The sequence below is a fragment of the Apis mellifera genome, linkage group LG5 (assembly GCF_003254395.2).
Source record: "Apis mellifera strain DH4 linkage group LG5, Amel_HAv3.1, whole genome shotgun sequence".
Lineage (NCBI taxonomy): Eukaryota > Metazoa > Arthropoda > Insecta > Hymenoptera > Apidae > Apis > Apis mellifera.
Window position 1 is genome coordinate 8,965,982 of NC_037642.1, and position 26,054 is coordinate 8,992,035.

At 49.0% G+C, this 26,054-nt stretch overlaps 1 protein-coding gene across 3 annotated transcripts in view; it reads right to left on the reverse strand.

Moving 5' to 3' along the window:
• LOC100576129 overlaps positions 1-26,054 on the reverse strand; it is a 211,643-nt gene that overhangs the window by 67,668 nt on the left and 117,921 nt on the right. Inside the window, exon 2 of one of the 3 annotated variants that reach the window (XM_003250637.4) lies at positions 2,529-3,910. The exons of the other annotated variants lie outside the window; for them this stretch is intronic. The gene's annotated coding sequence lies outside the window, so the exon portion shown is untranslated. The remainder of the gene's footprint in view (positions 1-2,528; positions 3,911-26,054) is intronic. 3 annotated transcript variants of the gene reach the window in all.

Here is a 26,054-nt window from a genome sequence, read left to right on the forward strand (position 1 = left end):
AAAAATTTGGTGAAAAGAAAACTCGAGAAAAAAAACTACGATACACGAGTCTAATTATAAGCGTGTTCCACTCTACTCTTCATTACGATTCAATTTACAACCTCGTTAAATTGTGGACCATCGCTATATTTTCTATACACCCGCCCGAGAAAAAAAGAACGAAAACAAGTCGATCCGCGTGGTAATACCACCGTACGGTGGTTCCATCTGGTGCCGATTCTCTCTACTATCCCACTGTCAAGGACGCGGCCGGCCTCGGCTTTTTCCAGGCTGCGGTGGGCTCCTTTTGAAATATTTACGCGCAGTCGCGCGGATTTATTCAACGAATTTGACGCTCCATTATCACGCATCCCTCGCGCTTTACAAAGCGCCGAGCATTCTTACGAATTAGCGAGGAAAATGAAGGTGTATTCCATGGCGAGAGATTTTTTTTTTACCCCGATGCTCGGAACGGTTTATCGAGCTCGTTTCCTCTCTTTGAAAAGAGAGTGGATTAGTGGCGTTGTGTTTCGCGATGCGCGCGCGCAAAAAAAAAAAAAAAAAAAGAAAGGGAAAAAAGCGCGTTTAAATTTTCAGCTCGATTCGAACGAACAGCCCTGTGTGACCGCCGTTCCGCACACACAACACGCGCGCGTTTTCAACACCTTTGGAAATACGATTCCGATCGAGCCCTGCAATAAGAGCCTCCTCTCGATTTCTATCGATATTTAAATACCCTCCCTCTCCCTCCTCCATCTCTTGGAAAAAATTCGAAAGCGCCATTTTCCTTCGTTCGTTCTCTAATCATCGTCGAATTTTCGAAACGGAATAAATAAAAGAGAGAGAAAAAGACGAAGAGGAGGAAAGAGAGAAAAGGGGGTCGAAAGTCGAGGATGAAACAAAGGGAAAAAGCACGGTCAAAATAAACCAGCGCGTCTCGAACAGGAACTTCGGGGTTCCTCTCCGCGTTTTCGCCGTGAACTCTCGCCCCATAAGTTCCTAATAACTGTCAACGGCAGCCACGGCCCGCCCCGCCATCCGATCCCGTTCGTGGGAGTCTCGAGATCGTTTCTAATTTCATCTCCGTTCGGTGGCACGCGCTGCTCCGCGATGGGAAAGAGTTAGCAGGAGGTTCAACTGATTTAAATCGAACCTCGGCGGAAACGGGATGTTTTAATGGTAGAAATATCGCGATACAGCTACGCGTTCCGCCGTTTTCGACGATTCGCCCTCCCTCCTCCCCTCCCCCCGCTAATTTCGCAAATGGAACCGAGCGTATTTCCCGACGCGGCATGGATTCCAGGATTCGCTTAATTACCGCGATGAAAATTCTCCATTACGGGGGGGTAATCGAGAGTAAACATCCCCGTGATTCGATGGAAATTAACCAACAGGTGAACGAGCGCCAGAGACCTCGTCGTTGAAAAGGCCGAACGGGCGCGGAAACTGAATCGGCGACGGTCGACGCGTACCGGTGCTGCGCCGATTTAATTCGCTACGAAAAAAAAAAAAAGGAAAAGGAAAAGAAAAAAAAATGAGAGAAGAGGATAAAAGAAAAAAAGAAAGAGGAAAAAAGGAAAAAGCGCGAGCGGCGGAAAAGCGCTGGAAGAGAGGCACAGGCCGTCGACGCGTATTTCCGCGGCAGCGTGCGTTAATCCCGCTCGACGTTTCGCAGCGAGTCGCGAATATCGATCTCCGCGGCACGTCGACTCTTTTCAATCCCCGTCGGAGATGCTTTATTTGTTTGCTCGTTGCATTAAGTTCTGCATTTCTCCACCACCACCACCCCCAAAGACACACTCTCGCGGAATTTCTCTCTGTTTCTCTCCGTCTCTCTTTTCCCTATCGTTTCTCTCTCTCGTACATTTCATCGTTCGTCTGCGAACGTCTGCCGCAGACGAATTGGATCCGGAGAGCTTCGCAGAGCTATCGTATTACGTTAACCGCGGAAAAATGTCGGTCTCGGTGGAGGATCTTGGCTGAGCGATCGCGATCACACAACGTTGGGAACGATTTTCGAGAATGGAAACGCTCCTCTTGCGAGAGGGAAGCATTCGAGGGAGAATTCGTTCGATCCGCGCGACAATTTTTGACGGGGGAAGGATTTTCGAGTCGATCCGACGGCCATCTCTAAAATCTAAAATCGATACCACTCCTCACGATACCACGATAAGGGTTTTAGGGATAGGGATGATATGACGGTGGGACATCCGGTTTTTGGAATCGTATCGGGGGTGTAATCCTCTTTCGAGGGGAAAAATCTCGCGAAACTTTGCAGCCAACTTCGCCACTGGACGGGATCGCCACGTGCCGACGCCGAAAACACCGCCGGTTGTGTAATTTGCACGCGATTCGAAAACCTATGCGTTTCCACTGTAACGGGCTTTCAGCTTCGACGATACGGTCCATTTCCCGAAGCGATTACCGCACCACTCACGCACATTTCTACGTATAATTGTCGCCACGTCTATCCTTAATATTCCGTACGGAGCGTTTTCGCCAACGATTATCGCGGCGCGGTTAAGCCGTGAATCAAATAGATGGCCTACCTCAAAAATTCGGGCGACACCTTGCCGATTTGCTAGCAGCGCATTTCCTTCGAAAATACGGTCACCCTCCTCGTTGCGGCCCTCACCACCACCCTATCCCAGGATTTATTTTCTCCTTCTATTATTCCAATATGGTATATTATATCCCCCGCGCTGACGCCAAATCACTCCGTCGTTTTTGTTTCCTTTCACGTATCACTCGGCCGGCACAACCGTAACAACGTGTTCCAGGAATAGCGATCACTATCCTCGAAATCACCTGTCGCCGAATATTTCCGCTCGTCGAACGTGCGTTTCTTTCGCGTCCGTTTACAAACAAACGGTCGGACGACGGTTGCCCTACGTGCCGGAGCGTCGCGGTTACGAATCTCCACGGCAAAAACAAAATCGACCGATCACGAGCCATACGCCGTTCAACGGACACGTAGGATCAACTTTTCAGATGACTCGTCGCGATGAAAACGATGCACTTATTCCTCCCGCACTCCGAATCATTTATTCCCATTTATTCCCCTCTCTCACTCGCAGAGAGACAGACGTCGATCTCGCACCCGCACGGAACCCATATCATCATTACGGAAAACCTCACTGTTTAACACAAGTCGAAGACTGCCAATGTATCCACCGGTGTCAGCTGTCGTGTCGTCATCCGCACATCCGCATTCGAAACATCCGCGTTCGTAGAAGCTTCGACGCACTCGTTACGTGATCGAGCACGTAACGTTTCTCCACGTAATAACAGCAATGTCACTCTCGAACTTCCGAAAACACGCGCTTGCCCGAGCTCACTAGGGATCGTAACAACACTCGCTCGTCGGTGGCGCGCGGCACACTGTTGCTCGTCGCTTTCGCCCGACCGTTCCGAGGCTTCGCTCCGTTCCCTATCCCCACCACCCCTCCCTCCAAAGCTTCCTCTATCACGTTGCGAGCTACCCCCATCCGGCGCCTCGTCTCCCCACTCCAGCCGCTGCGCTCGCTATCCCCACTCCTCCGCGATTCTTCTTTCTTGCGTGGCAGACTTCTTTCACGAGGGTGCGAGCGAGACAAGGTGCGTTCAACGATGTGGAGTGGCAGTCGTGCGAGCGGGGAGGACGGAAACCAGTGTCGTCCTTTTAGAGCGTGAACACACAACGGTGACTCGGTGGAAAGGAAAAATAAGGAAAAAAAGCAGTGCCACGTCGGAAGGGTGCGAGCAGAGGAGAGAGAGAGAGAGAGAGATTCCAGGGTCTCCCCGAGATTCTACGCCGCCCTTCACGATGAGCCTGCACCGTGGTGCCCTCCACCGTCCCGTGCAGGCTTCGTGGGGGCTGACACAATGCGTCGACGAGCCGGTGACGGGGTTGAATGACAAGACTCTCCGTGTCGGGGTAATTCCGCGGGGGCTGGAACGAGACAAAGTCGTCGCGTAAAGTGACGCGTGTCGCTCTGTTGTTTGCTCTGGCGAGCGTTTAATTCACGGAGATCACAGAAGGGAGAATTTCGTCGGCTTTTCTTTCCACACACATATACACATATGAAATTCTGACGTCTCATTCAATTATCTAACCCCGTTATCTCTTATTAGTTCGAACACAGTAGATCCACATGCATGCTATATACGTTCCTATAATAATATATAGTTAATAATACGTTCCTATAATATAGATCTCGACAATGGGACGCGAACACACGAGTAATCGGACATCCTCGATCTCGGTTATCGTCGTGGGTCGCGAGAGAATCGAGCTTGGACGGAACTCACGTCGTGGGATATGGGTCAGGAGCGCGGGCACTCGAGCGTTCTTCCGATCGCGAACAGCTGGAGTTTGCCCACGCAAAGAGCAGACGGCAGACTGCAACTCCGTTCGAAATATCAACTTGCCGCCTACACCTTCCCTCTGAATACCGTCAACAGCGTTATATACGATATTCGAGAAGGAAATAGGGAAAGAAAAATGTGCGCCGCGTTTCCGAAATCGTCAAGAATAATTCGACGCATCCGCTGTAACGGCGGAATCTAAAACGGCGGTTACGCTTTGACCGAGCCTAGTACCACGCACTCTCGTACATAAACGCAACAACACGTGCGTTGTATAGAACGGTGGAAAACGCAGGGGGGTTACGTTCCATCCAGCCGGCGCGCACCGGTATATTGGATGGAATTAATTAAACGCTCCTTCCATCCCCTCCCGGATAGCGCGGGTGTATTTACCCGATGGGCTTTGAGGATCGGATTGCAGGCGCCCCGTGAGAGAAGGTCCCGCCGTTTGTTCCCTTCTCCTTCCCATCCTCGGATCGCCACCCCCCTGTTTCCCACACGCACGCACCTCCTCCTCCTCCTCCTCCCCTCTCACGGTGGCTGCGCTGCATGCTTCGAGGCGGAGAGGTATTTCGAGGCCTAGCGGGGACTAGCCGACGGATATCCGCAAATACCGCGAACGAGTATTTAGAAATCCTTTCGTTCGGGCTGGTGGATCGTGAAAGGGAGAGAGCCCCGGCGCCTCGAGTCGGGCAACTTCAAACGGGAAGGGCAGAGCTTTGCGGAACAGGTTGATGCCGAAATAGTCCATTGTGGTTATCGTATTACCCGCGATATTGTACCGCGCTTTCTCCCTTCGCCGCAGACGTTAACGGAGGATTGGAAGAGAGAAAGAAAAAGAAAAATTGCCAGATCTTTCGACGAACAGAGAGAGAGAGAGAGAGTGTACGTATAAAGATCGGATCTCGTGGAGATTATTCGTGGACGCCGGCGCCTACGCGACAGCTTTTCTGGAAACGCTCCAACCGGGGCTTGTTTGCCGAACGGCAAGCCGAAAGGTGATGCAGCGAATTTTCCGAGTGTTTGCTAAACATCCTTGTGAAGCTTGTGCAGGCCGAGTGGATGCTCGTAGACGGGCCCCGGGAACGCGTTAATGCATTCCGTGAGAAAGTGGCCGCGTTTCACGGAAACGCAAAAGTGGCCCCCTCTCCCCGTCGTCGAGTCTACGCCTCGCGATTTATCCCCGCATGTACGTACGTTTCCGTTTTAGGGGAGGATTCGTGAGACTTGGCATTGTTTCATCGTGAACACGGATTATTCCTCTTCGTCGAGGGAAATTCTGAAATTTTCCGATCGCTCGATTCTCGTTCGAAATCGGTTAAGGATTTCAGGACGCGAGCAAATACCGAGGCGTTCGTTCTCTCGGGCCGGCCGCGCTATCCCCGAAGATCCCGCGCGCTCTGTTTGCGAGGGATGATGCATCGTTCGACAAACACCGGGTAATCTTCGCCGGTTTTCGGGCGTCGCAAGTTTGTTTAACCTTCCTCAAAAACACGCGAGATAGCCGGTGTATCTAACCGGGCAAATAGACCGAGGAACTTGTCTCGTATCTCAGGGGGGAGGCACTCTCTTCTCGGACAAAAACGAGGCGATAATGGTTGGAAAGAGAGAAGCGTAAAGTTCGTTGCACTCACGGAAATTTCGTTGGAAAAACTTGGAGCCAGATAAAGAGCGCCAATACCTTCTCGACCGACATTCTTTCCCTCGGAAGCGTTACTTCGGGGAGGGAAAGAAAGGTTGGTCGCAAAGCAGCGGCGATCTCTTAACCAATTACCGACTCCTCGAGTCTTTTCGGTCTCCTCGCTTCTTTCCAATTCCCGATCTCTTTCCACGAAACGTTGGTGTCGTCTCGACGGCTTATCGACGCCTTATCGGACGACAAACTCGCGCGTTTCCCCGAGAATTTTCGAGACGAGCGGGGAAGAGCAGAAGTGTCCCCGATTACAACCGGCGATCACCGCGTGCTTTTAAATAAACATGAGACACGGACTCGCGAGGAGAGTCACGACTCGATGGAGTTCGACCGCGACGATCGGAGAGAGAGAAAGAGAGAGATAGGGAAAGAGAACATCGTAGCGGATCGTGTAAAGACGATAACGGGAACAGCGATAAGATTAAGCAGCACGGGTACAAAGAGCCGTGGCGTACGGAAATCGTGTCGACGACGAAACGATTTTCCCTCCATCTTCAAAGGCGGCATCGTATCGTGTCAACCGTCGAGGTGAACGCCGAGTCCATCTCGTGTTCGAGGAAACGGGCGGGACGGGAAGAGGGGGTGTATTAAAATATCGTCGCTATAAACATGTGCGTGACTCGTGGCGACCCGCGCACGCGCTTCCCCAATCGCGACGATAAAATTGATATTAATGGAGCGCGGTATCCCTCTGGTTAATTCGTTATTTCCCGAACCGGCTTCCTCTTTGACCTCTCTGCTCTTCGAGATTATCTTGGTCGATCGGATCTCTCGAACGAAAAACGTTTCTTTAAACGTATTTATACGTATTTAGACGACCAACTAAAAAGATAGAATCTTTGAAGGAATTCGAAACGCCGCTCCAAAATCGAAGTGGCTCTCCAACCACGTGCGTAACGCCGTATACAAGATATTCGCGACGAAGAGGAAAGGTTGACGGCCGTCTAAAAAAAGAAAAGAAAAGAAAAGACGGATTTCGGAAGCGTCCTTTCCAGAGAAAATCGGAGATAAACTCGACACCTGTGTGCACAGCGATACAAGAGCGAGTAACAAGAGCGAAGGGGCGACGGTTTTTAATGACGGTTTTAAAAGATGGTGCAACAGATACACCTACCTAACTTTTCACAACTCTTCTCATCTGCTGGTACACGCACCTCTCGTCTGGCCGATGTACACGGTGCGCGAGTATGGGTGTCGAGGCGTAGCTGATTTATGATCCAAAAAGAAATTACAGGACGTAGGTGGACCATGATTTATAGCCCGGGACTAAATTGCGTATGTATATACCCTTCTTCGAATGGCGGAGAGGTCGTCAATCCGCGCGAAGAGGCGAACGCGCGAACCTCGCTCGAAACAACGATAAACGCCTTCGACTGTCCTTTTTACATTATTTACATTATCGTATCCCTGTATCGAAGTCGTTTGCCAAGCCTGATAACGGGTTCCCGCTTCGTCTCGCCCATTGCGAAACGCAATTTGCCACACAATGTTAATTTCTTCGTCTCCGTTTATTACCCCGTTTATTACCACGATGAAGAAGAAGACTAAGAAGAAGAGGCATCGATCTCTTACGACCGCGGTTTTCGCAAACCGATTTCACCTTCCTCCTCGTTACTTCTATAATTCGTATCTCCCTTCTCTCTTTTAATTCAAAACGGCACAGCTGTCAAAGAGTTAATGGCTCCATTAAAAAAGAAGAACGATCATCCTGAGCCTATCTACCTATAAAATTCCTGACTGATTCAAGAAAACCGAGGATCTGGATCCGAGTTAAAACGAAAATGGGAACTCGCGGCGGGATTAATAGGTGTGGGAAGAGAGGGGGAGGGGAGGTTGGCGGTTAATCGCTGCGACGTAAAGTGGCCGTTAATATATCCGTGGAACGCGCGGGGGGCGATCGCGGGTTCGGCGACGCTTGGAAATTATTTCACGGCGAGATACGGGGGGTTGCTGCGGCTCGCGTACGTTCCGCGGTCGCATACTCGAAACGTCGTCCCCGCGAATTTAAACCTGGAAATTCGCAGGGGAGCACGTGCGCATGGGCCGGGATTACTGGAGCACGAAGAGCGGGCGAGAAACGAAGATAGGCGGCGGAGGTACGCCGCGACATAATTCATCCAGGCCGCGTTGTACGAAGTAGCTTCCCGTGATGAATTTCAAAACGAGGAGGGAGGAAGGGAGGGTCTTGAAACGTGTATATCAAGAAAAATGCGATGCAACGCCCGCTCCTCTCCGTGCTTTTCCATTGTTGCTCGGGGAAGAGAGAGGGAGAGAAAGGATGAAGGTGGATCCGTGATGAACGGACGGATTTATTTCGAGGATTTTAAGACGCGGGGTGACGCGACGCGAGAAAAGAGTGACGTGACCGAAAATTTCACCTTTCTTACTTTTGGATATATATATATATATATATGGATATTTAATTCTAGATCTCTCCGTCTTTTTGTATTTCTTGGGCAGGATTTTTATCGTAGAGGAGAAAATGCGAGACATTTTTTTGAAATATTTATCGACCACGTTCCTCGATTTTTAAAAAAAGATTCCGTGGAAATTTAACGATTCGATCTCTCGAGGAAGAAATGTTTAAAAAATCCAAACCCGGATTGTCTAGGATTGTTATATTTTTAGAAATAATAAAAACTTGGAGCTATTAACCCTCTATCGTTTCGTGTACCCGACTGTTTTACTTTGCTACGGCGATCGTGAAACGAGGAATTAAAAAAAAAAAAAGGAGGAGGGAAAAATTCACCAACCGAAAAAGAAAGAAAGAAAGAGAGAAAAAAGAAGGAAAGAAAAAAGAGAACAACGGATACGATAAAGTCGGATACGATTTTCGACCGAGCGTACGCTATCGGTGGATTAATAATAAGCCGGAATGGCAGTGGCAGTTTCGTGGAATTCAAAAACTTGAGCCGTGTTTACCTCGAACCGTTGGACGTCTCATTAGCTTATCTCGACATGTAAATGCTAGGCGATTGCAACCTAGAAAAGGTCCGGCCGCTTTTTTTCCTTACACACGTTTCCTATACCGGGTGGGAAAGGGGCCGCCGATTTCTCTCCGTTCCTGGACTCGATCTCAAACGCGTCTCGTTATCCAATTTCTCGAAGAAAGATCGCATAACGGTATCCCCAACGTGTTCGATTAGAGAACAGAACCGCACCGAAACCATTCCATCCCATAATAAATCTTCCACCTCTGAAATCGATGTTAATTTCGATTGGTTCGATTCTTGGCCGAATGATTTCTAGCATTTCTGGAAGGGATTCGACCGAAACGTTGGCAATTCGAAAGAACCGGCCAATTTACGAATCCGTCTAATCTCCCAATTAAACGATCCTTAACGAATCATAATTCGCGAGTCGTTGCGACGAAAGTTTCCGTCGATGAAACGTGAGAAACTTGGAGGAAACTTGAGACTTTGAACGACAACTGGGAAAATTACAGCGATTATTAGGGGACGAGCCCCCGGTTTTTCGCGAAGACCCGCTTTCTATTTCTGCCTCGGCTCCATTCAGCCGACAATTAGTCCCCCGCCGATCGGGGTGGCCGTAAAATTCATAAATCCATCTCCTCGGAGGCCCGGAGAAGACGCTTTCAAGACGCGATGAGCACCGCGGCGGGGCGCCGGGGCACGGAGAACAATGCACTCGATATTCGCACGCACCCCCTAACGCTCCAACCTTCGCCACGCTTGCCAGTCAAACGGTGAACGCGATATCCGTTCTCGGGCACGCAAGCCTCCCTCCTTCTGGGAAGGGAGAGCTGGTCCGCTTCTTTCGAAACGAGACGATTTCGTCACAGTTGGCCTTGTCGACGAGTCCTCTAATCGATGCTCGACCGTGCAACAATCGCGGTCCTTTCGGTTCCAGGACATTGTAGAAATTTCGGTAGCGATCGAAACAATTCTCTTTACGGGTCTGGTTGCTCGTAAACGGGCTATGTCTCGAATTTGTCACGCGAGATTATTCGTAAGTAAAAGATCGTCGTGGAGGAGCGGAAATTCGTATTCGCTTTGAAATCCCTTCTTTTTATGGAGGAAACAAATATTTTACGTGGAACGAGTTATGAATAAAGTGGCAATTACCACCGATTGTACAATCAAAATTCGATGGAGGAACGATTAAAGCCGTTTAATTAAAGATGGCAGGGAGATTTTTCCCGCGGGTAGACACGAAACGAGTGGAGTAATTCGAGGGTGCGTTGGGGAAGCCGGCCGATGAAACTTTGCCAGAAGTTGAGAGTTTTCGCGGGCGGAGGATCGCTCTTCTCGCGGATTAGAGCGAGAAGTAACCGTCTTTAAATCGGTTTCTCCTGCACGCGTCTCGAACTATCGGAAAGCGGCAAACAAACCGTTTCGAATTCTTTCAAAATCAACTTCCACGATCGACGTTTACGCAACGTCTTTTTTTTCCTTTTTCTTCTTCTTCTTCTTTCACCTTTCCAGAATTTTTTCCTCGCTCCGCCCTTCGCTTCCGCTCGAATTCTCGACTTCTCTCCCAAAAGCGGAGAGAAGAATCCCGGGCAAGAGAATCCCTTTCGCCGAGTCGAAAGCTGCGATCAACGTGGAAATTTCCACGAAGCTTTTCGTCGGCTCGCCCCGATACACGGAGCGGCGCTACTTAATCGGCCGTGAAGAAGCCCATCCACTCGCCTCGTCCCCACGATCGAGGACACCGGCACGAGAAATCCCTGAAGATCGATTCGAGCGTGCGAGAGGCTTCGCGCCGTGAGTGGAATCGGCCCTCTTAACGCTTTAATCCCTTCCCCCTCCCCTTCTGTTCCAGAAAAAGACCTCTTCTTCCTCCTCTCTCTCTCTCTCTCCCCACTTTTCATCCCCGAATTCTCGTCCTCGGAATTCCCTGTTTCGCCCAGGAAAACCTCTTTATCTCACGAGTTCTTCTTCCCAACCCAAGATCGAGGATCCCTCGAGGTCGGTCCGCGATCGTCGGGTTTATAATCTGGCCCGCTTTTGGGAGACCGTCAGTTGGCACGCGAGACCCCACCAACGCGTCCCCTCGTTCCACGGATAAATCGAAGGGATGATATCTGAATTATCTCGGCGAGGAGCGCCCGTTAAAACGTTGAAGAAGAACAACAGCGAGCGGAGCAGTTGGGTGAGATGCGGGGGATAATTGGGCTCGCAGGTATGCTCGCTCCCTTGGACGCCTATACCCGCTTCGTTTCAACTCTGCTTTTTTCTTTTTTTCTTCTCTTTTCCAAAAGTCAAAGGAGAATCTCTCGCGTTCGACGTTTCTCGAATTGTAACGAGGGGAATCGCGATTGTGACGGGGAAACCGGAGAAGTATTTACACCCTCTTCCCGTTCTCTCTTCTCTATATTTGCGTATATACGAAAATTCATCAGGTAAAAGACCGCAACAGAGTCTGCGCAAACATTTGGAAGTGCATTTAGGTAGGGTCCCCGTGCGCAAACACGTCCCATCCCGATACAACGGCGCCGATGTAAACGCGTCTACACGCGTGGATAAAGCCGTCTCTTTCGAAAATCCTGTGTAAACCTGTGAGCGGGAAACGGCTTCCTGGGACAGGGTGACAGGGTCCTGCCGCGTCGATGTCCCCTTTTGCGTGTCACGAGAAAACGTTGAAAACACCTGGGCGTCTCGAAACGTGGGCCCTCCTCCCTTTCGACAATCGAGAAATAAAATATACATATTTGCACAGAAAGGTGAAAACTCGTCCTCGAAAAACAACTCGAACACGGAGAAAAAGTTTATACATCTCTGCGCGGTGTAAAAGATTTCTCTCTCTCTTTCATCTCTCAGTTGGCTATTGCACGCTAATTCTACTTTCTCCACAACGACGAAAGTTAAGAGGCTACGAAGAAAGGATCCATCTATATAAGAACGTATAGATTTAAATTCGCGCGAATATTGGAGCGGGGGGTTTCCACGGGGGAGCAAGAATTATTAAAGCGTAACGGTCATTAATTATCTCGAGATTAAACGGATTAGCGGTCGGGATCGGACTTAAGGGAGTTCGCTCTTTGAGAAGATGGCGCGTTGGAAGAGATTGAGCGATCTTCATTACCCGCCAGCCGCTCATTATGCTCGCAGCTTGAGGTCCTGCCACCTTCGTGCCGGCCGCGGTATCGTCATCTTTCCCGGCTCTTCGAGCACACCTCTCCTTGCCACCTTGACACGGCTCTGAACCTCTCTCGTCACCTCTGAACGATCGTTTAATCCCATCTCTTCGTCGCCTCGAAAAGAGAGATTTCGTTCGTTGCCCCTCCGGGAAAATCGTATTTCTCCGATTATTATAGGTTAGCATAATACGCGAGCATAATCACGCGGAACGAGACGACCAATTATCATCGACGAAGCTCACACAGGCATTTCCCCGAATATTCTCGTATCTGGGTCTTGGAAATACTGGGATATGCGAGAATAATCCCGGTCAATTTCCCCGAATATATGCCGTTTACGAGGCTGTAACCACCTCCGCATCCGCGAATAATTATCGTCGGCGCGATATTCGAGCCGAATTACGATTCCGTTCGTCAATTTTCGACGACGACATCGAGAATCGAAAGATATCTTCATTTCGAGAAAAAGGAAAAAGAGATGCGTGTAAAAATGCGCGTATTTTAGAGCGGTGGAAGAAACGTTTCGAAGAAACTCGTGACACGTCGTCGAGAGAAGAAGAAGAGGAAGAAGAAGAAAAAAAAGAAAAGCAAGGAAGCGGTGGAACAAAGAGGGACGACAGAGGCGCGCACCTGATCAAAGAGACCTGACAAACCAAAGTGGCTGCTGGCGACAAAGCCTGGAGGATTAGCCTGCCAGGCTGAAAGCCGAAACGCTCTGCCCGATTCCTAAACCGAGCGTTTCTGTGTCGGCCGCCAAACCCGGTTCCCCGGCAAATTTCATAATGGCGAACCGCGGGAACCTCCGTGCTTGATCGTTCGAATTTAACTTGATTAAAGAGTCCTTTCTCGAATCCTTTCCTCCATCCAGAAAACATTGAGCTTCCGCTGAGCGCGAACAATTATTATTCGATCTTATTTTTCTCTTCCCTCCAGTTATGAATATTGCCTTTCAAGGGTAATTTGTGAACGAAGAAAATTTAACAAAAATCAATATCGGATTTTGCCATGATGGATGGAATATGTTCGATATCCATTTTTGACTCACACGCTCATCTTTCAACAACGTTCCATCTGCGAATCGGATCGTCGAATTCCAGCTATCTCCTCCTCCTATCCGATTAATCCTGTCAACTGAATGCACGAAATATACTATATTTTATATATATAGAAAGTGTACGCACGCACAAGTCGAAGCGTACACGCGAGCGAGCGGAAGAAAGTTTCGATCTACTCGAACGCTTGATGCCGCTGCAAAGCCCGTAAAAGGCTTCCCTCCCTTCTCGCTCGCGTTTACCACGCACACCCACCCACAGTATAAGTGTATACGCGCGAAGGAGAGATGCTCGTGCCAGGACAAAGGTCCGGAGAAGAAGACGGGGCAGCGGAAAACACGGACGGCCATTGTCGTGGAGGAGACCTTTGCCATAATCCGAAAACTCGCCATTCGCTTTTTTTCTTCTTTTTACGAAACCTTACGTAAATACTTTGTTTTATTTACGCAAAGGATTACCAAGAAAAGACCATCCCCGATAAATATTATTTTCTCGATTCCTCTTCTTCCCGCGTGCTTTGAAATTCTCCGAGCAGAGTTTCGATGGTCGAGGTAGATAGAGGAGTAAGAAAAAAAAAAGATACCGTTGACTTTTGATACCGGCGAGACTTTCTAGAAACTCGTTCTATATTCTTGTTTTCTCGCGAGATAAAGACGAGGAAAAAATTCGTGCCCCTTCGCGCATATTAATATTCCAGCTCCATTCTCTTCTTCGAGGGTTTTGGATCGACCTCGGCTCGTTTCAAAGGAATCGGCCTGCTCGTGTACGTGAGGACGCGCGGACAACTAACTCTGTTTTTGTCACGAGAGAGGAGAGAGGGAGAGGGAATCACGAGGATGTAAGTACTTGCCACATTCGTGATTTATACGATTAAACGTTGATCCCTTCTTTCTCTCTCTCTCTCTTTCTCTGTCATTTGGTATTTCACGCTGAAATCGGCGCGCACCTGGCTCATAAATTCGGTGTCATTAGATCCTCTAAATATCGAGCGGACTGTTCGAGGATTCACCTCGATCCCTATTATTTTTTACGACCGTTATTATCCCTCGAATAACCTCGATCGTTCGCGAGCGAACGACTGCCGTCTGTCCGCCCCTCCCTCTCTCTTTTTCTCTCTCTCTCTCGGATGGTCCATCGAAATCACGATGGCAGAGTGACCGAATCTCATTTTCGACCGAACCTATCGACCAACCGTTTGAACAGGCGTGTACAATTTTTCGATTCGCCGATGGAAACGATCAGCAATTTTCCTTGTATTTCGCTTCTCCCTTCGATGGATCCGTCATTTCTATATCAGGAAATTTTGCTCGCTCATTATTCGAATCAGCGACGAAAAATCCTTTAAGCTTTCGTTTAAGAAAAATAACGACTCCTGCTTACCGAATTTCCCCTTCCAAGATCAAACAACCCGTAAACCCTTTCTTCCTTCTTCTTCTTCTTCTTCTTCCGAGTCACAGATCGCCGCCGCTTTCGAAAAACCTCGGACGGACAATTTCGCGGCGCGTTGAATCTCGAATCTCGGGCGGGACAAATGCCGTACCGCAGGGTGTAGCTCCTCTCCGCGGAAGCGATTCTCGTCAAAGAATAAAGAGATGGAAATTCGTGTACAAACGCGGGGCAAATCCCGAGTTTTCACCACCGGTGTTGAAAGAAATACCGCCTCGATTTAAAGCTGGCAATTGTCGTCCTCGTTCCCCGACTATATATATATATATATATACACAAACACACACACACACACATACTTGTATTCTCGACAATGGTCCGTTTAATTAAATCGTACTTAATAACCACGAGTCGGACGGAAACGATCACCGGGACGGAAGAGGAGGATTGGGGATGGAGATTGAGAAGGGGCGAGGGAGGGAGGAGGGAGGGAAAAATATAAATGTGTATAACGATAAAAGGAATGGCGGTCGTTTCTGGCGCACGTGCGAGTACGAATATACGAGCCCTCTATCCGAACCCTCCCCCTCTCGTATCTAGTATCGTCGTGTCCTCTCCGTTGTCTCTCGTGAGCGAAACGTGAGCACCGGTCCGCGACCGAGTATACACACACACACGCACGCACAGGGAACGATAATGCCACGACTCGAGCGAGAAGCACGTTCCCCCACTGGCCAGATATTTCTAATTTTCTTCCCGGTCATTGGAGGCGAGCGAGGACGCGCGTGCACGACTACCACGCTTCTCGTCCGTCCGAGAGAATCTCTTCCTCCCCGATTCCGTTTATTACTTATTCGTTGTGACAGTGTCCTCTCTATTTCCCTTTCAATCTTTTTATCCGTTGTTGTTCTCGAATAATCAACGATAGCTACGAAATCTTTACAAATACGTTCGGGCAGAGAAATTTAGAACGCTCGAGAGGAAATTTATTTCGTCCGAGTAATTATCTTAACCGGGCACTCGCGTTGTTTAGAACGTCAGTTTAGAAAAACCTGTTCTGCCGACCCCTCTCTTTCTCTTTCTTCCTCTCGTTTTACAACTCGCTCGAAAACTTGAAAAGAGAATCATTGAACTCTCCTTTCTCTCCTAAACATCCTCCCAAATCGTTCATCGTTTCAGCTCAAGTTTCGCCCAACTTTTCGCATTTTCCCTAATAACGAAAAAGGTGCCGGCAATTTTTCATTTCTTCTGTCCCGAGAAGGTGACGACGACCCCGTCGAGAGGTAATCGATTGGCCACGCGTTAAAGACTCTCTCTCTCAGGTTCCTTGCTCCTGCTAATTACTCTTGCACTCGACTACTCGGCTGCGGTTTCGAGGGCAAAGGCAAAGCCCTGTGCCCTGTGCTGAAAGTTGAGAGCTGCTTTCACGAAGGGGACGAAAATTCGAATCGGAACTCGATCGAACAAGTCCAACTATCCCTTTCTTCAGAGATTGATCTCGGTTCCTTTTCCTTCTTTCCCCTCGGATGGAAAAGTGGTCGTAACGGCGCTTCTGTTTTCGTATTCCGTGTGCGCACGCACGCGTTATCGCGGGTTCAGATTTGCCGGTCGAGACGAATCGGTTCAACCGGTCGAGAGAGAGAACGTGGTCTCGTTTATCCCGCTGCTCCATCTCCTTTCCGTTCTTTGTAATCCTCTCCAAGTCCCTGTGCAAGTCGAGAATTGTTCGTTGTCGCGCGCGAACATCACCGAGTACGATCTTTCTTAAAGCAGTTGAAAATCCGTGTAACGAGGACGCAACGCATGTGCGTTTGACGCTTAACTAGGATAATAAAGTTATTCTCTCCCTTTCTCTCTCTCTCGAAATCTCGAGCGAGTAAAACTTGATTCGAAGAAAAATGTCAAGAAGGTAATATTTACGGAATCATTCGTAGAATGTGAATTCTACGACCACGAAATATCTTTCCTCTCTCTCTCTCTCTCCAGATGGATCGTGTTCCACGAATTCCTTCCCGACTTTCGACACTTTTCCCAGAGCGTGTCATCAGATCGCACGACTCTGAAGAAACGTTTCCCTTTTCCCTCGAAGAGACGAAAAGAAAGAGAGAGAGAGTGGTGGCAACAGAGGGTAAGGAAGTCCCGTCCCTGAACCGGTCCGGATTTTATTTCGTGCGCGTTTGTCTTCCGCTCGGATTACTCTCGCGGCCATAAGCGGAAGATAAGATACGTCCAGGATACCCAACCGCTACGTAAAGGACCCTGTGACATATGGCCGGCGTACTAGAATTCGTTTCTCTCTTCCTTGGTCACACCTCTCTCTCTCTCTCCTCCACCCGCTGCGCCTATATGCTATATCCTTCTCGCTCGACGAGCATCCACGACCTCTCGTTACTTACGCCTCCAGTGGTGACGAGCTGCTCACGATCGGAAGGAAGTTCACGCGGGTACGCCGTGAATCCGTTTCAGGAAGAGTGGTTCGAGGCATTGACCCGGTCGAGCGAGCACACGCCCGATTAACAATTGGCGAATTTAATCGACGATATTTCCAGCTCGACCGCCCGTTTTCGTATAACTCGCCCGATTATTCTTCCCGTTTCCTCCTCGTTTCCCTGGGAGAAAGGTTCGTCGAGGTAAGTGATACGTTTGGAACTCGTCGAAGGATCGAGAGAAGCCTTCCCTCTTCCTTTTTTTAAGGAATATTTCGAGTGTGGTATTTATACGAAATTGTCAACAAGTATATAATAACGTATAATAACTCGGGAAAACATCTCTCTGGATATAAACTGTTATTATTATGTTTTCCAGATGGATGAATTCTCGGGTGAATTGATTTGTTCTCGGAAGAAAGAGAGGAAAGGAGAGAATAAAGAGTTGGAAAGGAAGGAACGGTTGAAAGTAAGGCCAAGTTGGCCGAAAGTAGGCGTGTCAAAGGGGCGTGAAACAGGCACCGTGAACGAACGAAAGGGAAAATTCTAGTTTTTAGGTATATATTAGCCAGCCAGCGGCATGACCAATCGTTTCCGTGACGAGGTAAAGAAAGAAAAAAAATGAACGGGTTCCGGTAACGCGATAATGACATTATCGATGTTCGACCTGCGCCCTCGAGGCAGGCTGCAATTTGTCAGGGAAACGAGATCTTCGAGATCTCGGGAAGAATCCGTCCGGCAAGCGTGGAAAGTCTGGAGAGACGATAAAGAAGCTTTCTTCTCTCTTCGACTTTCCTTTCCGTCGTGGTGGCGGCGCGGATGACGTGGCGTCCGAGCACAGAAAAATTTTAATGGGATCTCCCCTCTCGAGATCCAACCTGTATTGTGCTGTAAAACGTTGCCGTTGTAATCTCTCGTTTAAAAACGGCGGACACGGCGCCCCGCTACGCGCGTCTTTCTCCTCCTCCTCGTGTTTCTCTCTTCGAGACGAAAAGAAGAAGAAGAAAAAAATCTCTCGATGTCTATCTGACAACAGCAACCAACGCGGGGTGTTGTTCCTGCGCTGTTCCGCGGCGATAAACCACGCGAGTGAAATTGGGTTTCGAGCACGATACTTAGCGAAAATTTATGCATAGCGCGTTATATTTCGAGGGATCGTATGAACAGCCTTCTATCCTCTCCTTCTTTATCCACGGGGGAGGGGAAAAGTTGCAATTTGTGGTACGTAATAAACACAGGAATCCGGGGGGAGGAGGAGTTGCTTGCTCCCTGTTTGCGAACGGGAGAGATCGTATGAAATTTTTTACACACGCAAATATCGCGGTCCCACGCACGCTCGAAAAACGATTTCCCGCAAGTTTTTCCAAGGCAAGCAGAAAAAGGAAAAAGAGAAATTACCCACCGCGCTTGAAACGGTTAGATATGAAAATTTCGGTGGAACAAGTATATATATATATATATATATACGTTCTATATAAAATATTCTCGGCGAGCGACAAACTTTCGATTATATTAATATTAATAATAGGGAATGTTTGCGCGCCAATCTTTTGGATTCGTTCCCCGTCCGGGGAAGGAAAAATTGGCGAGTATTGCCGCCACCAGTCCAGATACCGAACGAAATACAATAATAACGGTGGCCGGTAATTGGAATTCCGGAAAACGTTGGACGTTTCCACGGTAGAAATAATATTTCTTTCCGGCGTTGTAATTCGTTACGGCCAACGGGGGCCGTGGCGTTATCTTGGTTCTCGTGGAGGGAGGTACGTAAAAAAGGAATTAAAATCCGCGGAGAGAGAGAGGGAAAAAGAGAGGGAGAAAGAGAGAGAGAGGTCTAGTTCGAAAGCGGCCGTGGCGGGTAGAAAATAAACGGAACACTCGGAGGAGAAAAAAAGAGAGGAAAAATGAGGAAGAGAGAGAGGGGAGGAATGAATCGGAGGAACGAGGCTGGTTAAGCAACGCGTAGGTCGGCACCGGGAGGAACGTTCTCGTAACAAAAACGTAGCTTTTATTGGCCTTTGTCCGCAATTGGAACTGTGCAACTGCGCGACGCGTCTACACCGAATGAGATAATCGCTTAATTAGTCTCGATACCACGGTGTGCACGTACTACCACCAGTCTCGTAACGTAACGAAACGAAAAGTCGAAAAACGAGGCAGTTTCGTTTCAAGGCATCGCGAGTTTTTATTACATGAACGGTTCGAGCGCGGCTGTCTGTAAAAATGTAAAAAAATATAAGAAACCGATGATATTTTCTCGTTCATTTTTCCTCTTCTTCTTTTTCTATGGAAGAGTAACGCGCAATATCGAAACAACGAATATAATTAAGATTTATTGTAATACATCGGTTGAGACCTTATTTATAAGCAAAATTAACGAAGGAATTAATAATGGGAAAACTTTATAAATCGTTAAGTTATAAACAATTTAATAAACAAACGCCACTCCAACATTCCGCTCCAATTCCATCACGGATATCGCATATTAACCTTTCCCCCTCGAGATTCTTCCCCTCCTTTTCTACGCACAACGGAAAGATACAACATCTTCGAATAATATCGAAACACGGATACACAACAAACAAACGGAAACTCGAGCATTTTATCGAAATCGTTCGCGTTTCCAGGAAAGGATGGACAGAAAAGGGACCTCCCCCCTTTTAATAAATACGCGTTGCGTGAGCTCCGATAATAGACACACCCTTCACGCACCACGCAACGTTCGAACGGTTTTATCGGTGTGAAAGGGAGGGGCGAGTATCGGTGTCGCGGACGGATGCCTCGTTCCTTCGTTTTCGAACCGGCTGCCGTCTAGTAATCACCGGTTTCGCGTGTTCACGAACGAGCGAGGAGGACGGAAGACGTGGCCGACCGGTTCGCCACATGGCACCGTTTCCGAAAATAAGACGTTTCCCCTCGCCGAGGGGAGCGTGTAACGCCGCCTAGTGTCTTCATTAGAGGATTATAGAGAGGCCTATCGAGCCGATCCGAATAATTACGTTTCTCCCCTTCCATTTTCCGTCGATCTATATCGATCCCTCGCCTGATTAACCGACCGGTGTTTCGTCGTGCATTTAACACGGTTTCTATCGCTTTATTAAAAACGGACAATTACTCACGGGACGAAGTTTCTACGTTTAGGCTTCTGTCTCCACTCACCTGGAACAAAAAAACGGAAACAGTTAGAAAAAGATATTATCGAAGTTGAAAAATCGAATGGAGGAGAAGAGGCAGTTCGATCGGTGCCACGACTTTGGCAACGAAAATACTCGAATATTCGAGTATATATATAATATAAGAGAAGTTAATATAAGAATAAAATATAAGAGAGTTTCGTGAAATTTCATTGCAGATTCAGCGGCCCACTTCTCGCAAACGGCCACCGTTTTTTCGAGTCGAACTTTCCTTCTCTCTCTTCGTTTCGATTCGAGATAGAGGCGGACGCGCTTCCGCGTATTCCTCTCGCGCGGAATTTTAATCGGATTCGGCCGTCTCGCGGTTCGACGGAAAGGAACATCTTTCCTTCCGCTCGGGAGAATTCCGTTCATCGATTCTCCGACTCGAGGAAAACGCACGATGCTGCCTCGTCAAAAGGAGGGGAGAGGGAGAGACAGACCGGCATCGCCTACCCGACCAAGTAAAAACAAACGATCTCGAGGCGCAACGCAAGAGAGAAAGCGTTGTTGCTGTTGTGCTCGGAGGGGCGAGGTTTTTGCCTCGAGAGGATGAGGAATCTTTTCACGGTCGACGAGGCACACGATGGGAAATTTAAAGACTCGCGCGCGCGAGTCTTCCTTTCCTTTCCTCCGCAGCTTTGTCCCCCGCAGATTTTCCACCCTCTCCAATCTTGTTCGCGTCGGGTTCCGTCGCGCTTCCCAAGGAGATGAATATTCCCTGGAAGGGAATAACGATCGCGGAGGATTCGGTCTTCGTGCATGACCGGAGACCAGCAATTAATCGAGTTATCGTCCTCCTTTGCTCCGAAATTTCGACCGTTTCTCGACGACCGGGGAGGGAAAAGTGCATAAAGATCTAGTTGGAGAGAGTAGCTTGAGAGAAAAACTTGTTAACGAGGAAGGACAAACTTTCGTTTCGATTAAATATTTATTACGATACGCTCCAATTTTCATTCCGTTGAATTCCATGAAATTACCAATTTGTTTCGAGAAACAAATTCCAACGAAACTCGTTCGATCATTCTCGAATCGACGACGAAACTCGACTCTCGTTGACCGAGAGGAAACAGAGAATTTTCCACTTCTCCTTTCCCATCCACGTTGGAATAAATCAAGATATTATTCTTGCGTTTCGCGACTAATTTTCGATTATAAATAACGCGAGCGACGTTTCCGTCTGGTGAAACTCGTCGACCAACTTCCAATTTCCCGTCTAATTCTCATTTTTACCCCCGACTTTTCTTACTCACTCTCCTCCACTTCACAGATTTTCAAGAGCGAGAGAGATCCTTTCCTTCGTTCGTCGTGTCATCCTTCGACTTGGCGAAGTAACAACGAATAATCCTGGTGTGATAACGAATCATACCAGAGATTCAGATCCCTCCCCCTCTCTTTTCAAAGCTGGAGGAACTGGCTCTCCTTCCCTCGGACTCATTTGAAATTCCGCGGGGATATCGGTTGTAATAACCGCGGGGGACAAACGTCTCGAGGCGTGCGCGGCCACGTTTTGCTGCCTGTCGCACGCGGCACACGAAGCAACGACACGAGCGCGTGGATCGGTTATTGGATTTCAAGTGGCATAAGATTTCGTCTGGCAAGTTGGCCAGAGTGGTAAACGGAGCCGGGGAACGTAACGAGACGGTAAAATTAATTCGCCCGCCCCGCGGACGACTTATGTTTTAACGCGAATTAATCCGCTCGAGCGCGAACAGAATTCCATTTACAAAGAATTACGCGAAAGAGTTTAAGTTTGTTTAAAGAGGAAACGTGTAATGATACGCACGATATACGTGCGTTTTATCAAGACGTTGATCCTTCAAGTCTCGAGTCTTTCTCTTGGACGCGGTCGTTGTTGACCGTTTGGAAGGACGGGAGGCGCGGAACGAACATTAATCCCATTGTCCTCTCGAGCGAAGGTCTTCTCCTTTCCTCGAGAACAAAGATGTACAGGATCTGCACGTATATTACGATATCAGGTATGATACTTGTGCCACGCATTGTCACAACGACAATGAAAATGGAATATTTCCGAGGGGAAGGAATTTCGTCGGATCAAGGATTCGTTCGAGATATTTCTTACGATCGTTGAAGGAGATTGTAACAGAATTATATTTAAATTATCTGCGTATTAATCTGCGCGTGTATTTATGCTAATTCTCGTTAAAAAGAAAAAGATGCAAAGGAGCGCAATCACGGTAAAACGTCTCATTGAAAACCATGTTTTTCACTCGTGGAAAAATTCGATTAAGGTCGAGAAGGAAATACTGTCGGAGAGGGTGCGTGTGTTTCCAAGCAAGACGATGTCCGAGAGGGGGTCTCGTCTGCCTCCTGTTTCTCGCGGAAAATAACGGAGCGCAAAGTGAAACTACGCCCATAGCCCTCGCCTTTACTTATGTATGAAACCTGGTGGCTCGTGTTCAGCCCGTCCCTTCTTCGATCTGCCTTCCAGCCGCGCTCCTCAGCAAACTTCTACGTTATTCATACGTCGTGGATGAACGATGAGTATCTGTGTCCACTTCCCCGCGACTCCGCGGAGGAGGGAAGGTCGCCGTTTGAACTTCGCGGACGAACTTCAAGGACAACCTTGGCGAGAGAGGGCCCCGGGGTTTAATCCCCTCCTCTCGAGAGGAGAGAAGTTTTCGCGAACATTTTGTTTGCAAAAATTGAGTTTTCAACCGAGTCTTCTTCGAAGGAAAGCGACAACTTTCAAATTTATTACCTTCTTTTTCTTCTTCGTTATTCGTTAATTATTCCTGCACGAGTAGGGAAGGAAGGGAACTCGAAAACCTGGGCCACGTGGGAACTGTTTTAATCCGCGAAAACCGTTTCGCCGTGAGAAGCCACGCGTGGCCAACGTGATCCGCATTTTCGGCTTGCACAGCGCGGCTCTACGTGGGCCGACGAATTAACGAGAGCAAACAAAACCCGGCCAATCGGCCGAGTAAGCCGATCGATCGCTCCTGTTCGGGGAGGAGGGAGAGAAAAGTCGGGGCTGTTTGCTCGCCGCTGCGAGAAAACCGGACACCCTTCTCTCATCCTCCGGCGAGGTAAGAGTCGGGGGAGGGCGGATAAGGAGGGTACATGTCCCACAGTTGGCCGCAGAAAGTGCATTAGAGCCGGTGGTCGTCTGGCCAGGTTCACGGAAGCAAGGGCTCGTGATAACGGGGTGAATTTACGGGGTGAATCCGATCCGCGCCTATAGGAGGGGTAAATCAAAGGAGAAACAAAAACCAATTTCGTAGCAAAGTCGACGATATTCCATCGTCGAATTATTAATTATGGAAATTACTTATCTCTCTCCACCTCTTCTTCTCTCCCTTCTCCAATTAAATCCATCGGATATCGGAATTTCGAGGTAAATAAGAACAATCTGATCCCGAATACAAACGAATTGGAAAAGAGAAAAACAGAGACGCGAGGAAAGACAACGGCGAGGCAGAAGCCAAGTGTACGGGTTGCGCGTACCATTTCCTCGGAGGGAAGGGGAGAGAAGAGAAAAGAAAGGGAGGAAAGGAGAAGATGGAGGGAAGTAGCAGCGATGGATAAGCGGAGAGCAACGTAACTGCCGGACAGAGTGAATTATGGGACAATTAGTTCCGGCAGATATATAAGGCTCAGACACAGAACCGGCCGTTCCGTTTCTTTCTTCCTTCCTTTCTTCCTCCTTCCCTCCCTTCTTTCCTCCGTCGCTGGCTCGCGGATCTGACACAAGAGAGGGGTAGGTTTCTGGTCTTAAGGGACCAGGCCAGCAGCCCGGAGCTTTCGTTCGGTGTCCACGCGGACGGAAAGCTAAGAAAGAGCGACTGGACGACTCATTAACCACCACCGTGCTCCGCCGTTCTTTGTGTCTACTCTCCCCCATCCTTTCTCCACGTTTTCCACCCCTCGCGTCCCGAGAACCGCGCTCAAAGTACGAATCGTTGGTCGGTCGGTTGGCGAGCTTCTCCTTTCCGTTGTCCTTTTTTTAAAACCGCTTTGTTCCGACACACCGAGAGGAAACTAACACCAAGGGTAAGAATTTCAAAAAGTATCTTCCCGTTTCGAAAACGAGGACGACGAACGAAACGAAACGAGGAAGAAACAATCCCCAATTTCACACGCTCGAACGAGCGAGTATACACAATTTCCGGGTGGACGTCGAATCGGATCGTATCGATCATTTTCACGGTTCAGAGAATTTTTGCGTCTCGACCCACCTCGAGGAAGGGGAAGAGGAGAGGGATGGGAGAGAAAACAAAGAGAGGGGGGAAAAATTTTTGCAGGGGAAGCCGCAGCGATGTCCGCCGCCGATGTCGCTGATCCGCCGACGAATTTGAATCCGCTGCGGTCGAATCTTGCGGTGGTTGGCCGAGAATCAGGTCGTGTAAATATAGGGGCTGTGTCGTTTAACGAGCCGTGCGCGCCGCTTCTGTTTCGCAAACGAGCGCGCCGCCGTAGTTTCGGAAGAAAACGATTCCCTTCCGCCGCCGCCGCCGCCACCGTCCCTCTCTCTCTCCCCCGGAGCGGGGCTAAATTTATGCGGCCAACCGGATTAAAGCCGATCGAATGTTTGTCCGCGCGTTTCGGCCTTAATGGAACCCGATTACTTCCTGACATCCGGAAATACCGTCCCACCGTTTCCAGATTAATCCAAACGCGTTGGTCGATACGAAAACGGGGTGATACGGAGAGAAGGGGTTGGTTGCTCCGCTCGGTTCCGTCTTTTCGATATCGATACACTTCTATCTAATCTAGATTCCAGAGCGAAACTGCGCTCCTATATTCTCCTAAGCAATCCAATTTCCCTCCGCGTGCATTAATTTATCAAGAAAAACGCGAGATATGTGTACACATATATATATACATATATAGTAACGAGGAGAGTCGCACGTATCGACCCCCATAACGACGAGCCACCATCACGCGAGCGTAATCGAGATCGAGCGTGGTGGAAAGGCAAAAAGCATTTTCATATCTGTCTGGCCGGGCCTGGATAGATTCCACTCTCCCTCCCCCCTGCCATTCCCCGCCCGCCCAATAAGAGAAAAGCGGACGCTCCTATAGACGCTCGTTAATAGGACGCACGCACCTCTCCGCCGCTTCAGGGTGGCTCCGGCTTTCCTGATTAATGGCCGTGCTAATCAAATAAACAATCCTACATCTGTCGACCGAATGTGTTACCGAAGCTGCGGGTATATATCCCCCGGGCTCCCCCCCGATTCTCCCTTCCCACCGAAACAGGCCACGGCCTCTCTTCGTCCCCCATTCGTCGTCGTCGTCGTGGTGGTGGTGGTTGGAGCGGAAAGAAAGGCCGATCGAGGAGGCGGAAGCCCGCGAGGAAAAACACGCGATGCCTCCTCCTCGAGTGGCAATTAGAAGGATTAATGATTCCGCCCTGGCCGCGACGTCTCGTTCCCGTGCCCCGTTCGACGGCCTCAGAGGCCGGCGTTTGTCATCTCCCGATCCCGCGTTACAGCGACGCGAGCCATCGTCGCGATTGGACGGGGCTAGGTAGCCTGGTTAACCGGTTCATAAATCAACGTTCCTTCCGTTTCACGCCGCAGCAGTCCACCTTCCGTCGGTGATCGTTGTCCTCGATCCTTGAAACAAGCTTTCGCTGCTCCCATCCCAACGAGAGAGTAATGGATGCGACTTAATCTTCCGCATTTTAGATTACTCGTTTCTGCAATACTTTTCCTTCCGGACGAAAAAAATGTGGCCGTTGTTCGCGCTTTGTGTCTATGTCACTGGGTTGCAAGACCGTATAACAACACTCGTATTGGGTTCGTTTAACGCCTCCGCTTGGAACGGTTTCATCCTCGAGGCAAACGGCCCGATATCGCGTATTATCTCGAATCGTCCGCGACCAAGTTGAGATAATTCGTCTCTCTCTTCAAACGAATCCAGGACAGG